The sequence below is a fragment of the Triticum aestivum genome, chromosome 6A (genome assembly GCF_018294505.1).
Source record: "Triticum aestivum cultivar Chinese Spring chromosome 6A, IWGSC CS RefSeq v2.1, whole genome shotgun sequence".
NCBI classification, from domain to species: domain Eukaryota; kingdom Viridiplantae; phylum Streptophyta; class Magnoliopsida; order Poales; family Poaceae; genus Triticum; species Triticum aestivum.
Window position 1 is genome coordinate 576,970,572 of NC_057809.1, and position 2,847 is coordinate 576,973,418.

The following is a 2,847-nucleotide window of genomic DNA, read 5'->3' on the forward strand; positions in this document are numbered from 1 at the left end:
GATTTGGGGGACAACACGCTGTTAGCAGCCCTGCTAGAACCCCATTGAATAATCTCTCAGCTCTTGATTATTGTTTATACAAAGTCGATTGCCTACTTTCTTAATTGAGAGCTGAAGTTCTTGGCATCTTGTTATCTTACAACCGTGAGATCTTGTTCCTCCCTGCAAATTTACGCTTATGCTAATTGTTCATTGCTTTAAATGATGTTTCAACAGCCTGAAAGTATTTTGCTATTTCATTTGTTTTGCATCAGAGAAAAGAAGGAAAACCAATAGTATTTGGTGTTGGTGGTCGGTTTTAAATCATGAATATTTTGTCATTGTGTTGTTTAGCTAAGATTTATGTTTGGCATTTTAGCATCCGCACCACACACCTTTGTAAAAGGTGATTCAATTCATATGGCTTCAGTTTGATTACACAATGCGGTCCTTCATTTGTCCCACTTTCTTTTTGAGAATTTTCAGTTTTGGCATTACATTTATTTCACTTTAAGCAGCAATCTGAGCAATGAACTCCCTCCACCCCTAAATATAAGTCTTTCTTTAGAGATTTTGATACGAACTACATATGAATGTATATGACCTATTTAGAGTGTAGATTTACTCATTTTGCTCCGTATGTAGTTCATATTAAAATCTCTAAAAAGTCTTATATTTAGGAACGGATGGAGTACTTTTTTAATCATTTATGTTATCTGTGTGACTCCAAAGTTATATGGGGTGGATCCTTCAAATTTACCATGCTTTTTATAATAAGCTCAGTATTGGTGAGAGAGAAAAGTAATTTTGTTGTTGTTAACTTGTCGGCAAATGTATGCAATCGGGTATGTAGACAGAAGAACATGCGAGAGCAGTTTGTCACACTGATGACATTTTTGTCGCAAACTTGTAAGTACATATTGAATTTAGAATTTTGTGTATGCAACATTTTTTAAATTTTCCTATATTTTTCTGTTTAATTTATTCTCTCTATTTTGTGTCTCTATTCTCTCAATATGGACCCGCATGACAAAGTGTCACAGTAAGTGTTTTTTTAGAACATCACTGTCATCAGTCTAGATGCACCATTGCAATGGGAAATTTCTCTCGTCCTTGTCATTTCCTAATCTAGGTATGTTTGAAGTTGTTTATTTATCTTGCTCCAAACAGGCAGTAGATATTTGGATTATGATAATTTCAGGTGCAGTTGCTACGATGGTGAGGCTGGATGAAAAACACAGGAAAGATGTGACTGAGCATACTGATATGCTGAAACAGACTGGGAGTATCAACGCACTTGTATAATCGTTTGAACATGTATCTATTGCTAAGAGAAAAGTGAGGTAGCAATAGCAGTGTATTCTGTATATCGAACCCTTGCAGAAAAACTAACAGAACACTGTATGTAAAAATGCATCCCAAGACTAATGAGTTGATTAATTTCTTAATGAAGAGGTATTTTTGGATGCTCTTTTTCATTCTTTCTCAGAGACAACACTCAGTTTTTCTCTACACAGTAAGAAGCAGGTGATGCAAGCAGATAAGTCTGAATTATAAAAATAAGAATTAACATAAAACGGGACCAAATTTTCTTGCAGCTTCACATGCTCGGCACATCAATCAACAATATAGATACAAAGTAGAAAAGTTGTATCAACAATATAGATACATACCTATCCAAGTGTGGACAATTCAAGGACTGATTGTCACAATATTTTTCTTTGGCAATAAGAGGTTCAACTCTATGTGCATTTACTGTCTGAAAACATTACACACTTGAGCCAACAACGAGTAGGCACCGTTAAACGATAGGAGGAAAAAGTCACAGGTGAAAAAGTAAATGAGATAAAAGGACTCTTGTAGGCTTACTAATCACTAGTCACTAACTTAGAATATGCAAGAACGCAAGAAAATTTCATCATGAATTAGCATGTAGATAGAATACATCTGAAGTTATTGAATCCTTGATTTTCAAACTTCCGATTTACCTTGAACTACCACTCCTCATTGCATATGTTCACTGGTGCAAAATTTACCTCCAAGTCAAATGATCACAAAGTTGGTAATCCCTTTCTAGTAGCCAACTGCACCATGTAACAAGGGATATACAAAATCTGAAGCATTCAGTGATGCAAGAATCGGTCAAGAAAAATACAGCCCCATTGCAGATTTCACTCGAGTGTCCATTCGGAAGAAAAGGTACGTATTAGACGTCATGAGGCCCATCAGAGAAGGGGGCGAACGAGATCACATGGACGTGTCGGAACTAGTTCCCTTTTGCATGGGGTCCTAATATGGGTGTACAAGGGTTGTGTGATGAGGAAAAAGTCAATTCACAATTTTGAAGAGGCACCTGCTTCCCAAATCCGGACCATCACACAGAAAGATCTAGGGCTTAAGTGCGAGCCTCCCCCTTTCGGTGCGCCTGACCCAACTCCTGCTAGGTGTTGGCCTCTATTTTAGTTTTTCATGATCCTATGACCTACTCAAATACAAAAAATGAGTAAAACTCACATGGGGGTGGGAAAATACACTTTGGTTCCTGGTTGTATATGCACCCTATATGGAGATTTCTTTTTAATTTTTAAATAAAAAGTCAAAATAGGTAAGAACTATTTTGACAAAATACTTGACTTACTTTTGCACTGATATATAAATGTCGACGAAAAAAAACAAAAGTTGACCTCACAGCAAAAAAGACAAAATTTATTTGCTATTATAGGTCACTATTCACACTATTTTAGCCAAAAATTTGTCTTTTTTGAAAAGAAGTCAAAAGGATATTTTTTTCATGGATTTTATTTTTCACGAGTACAATAGAAGGTCAAGTTTATTTCAAAAATATTTTCAGGAATTTTTGACTTTTTG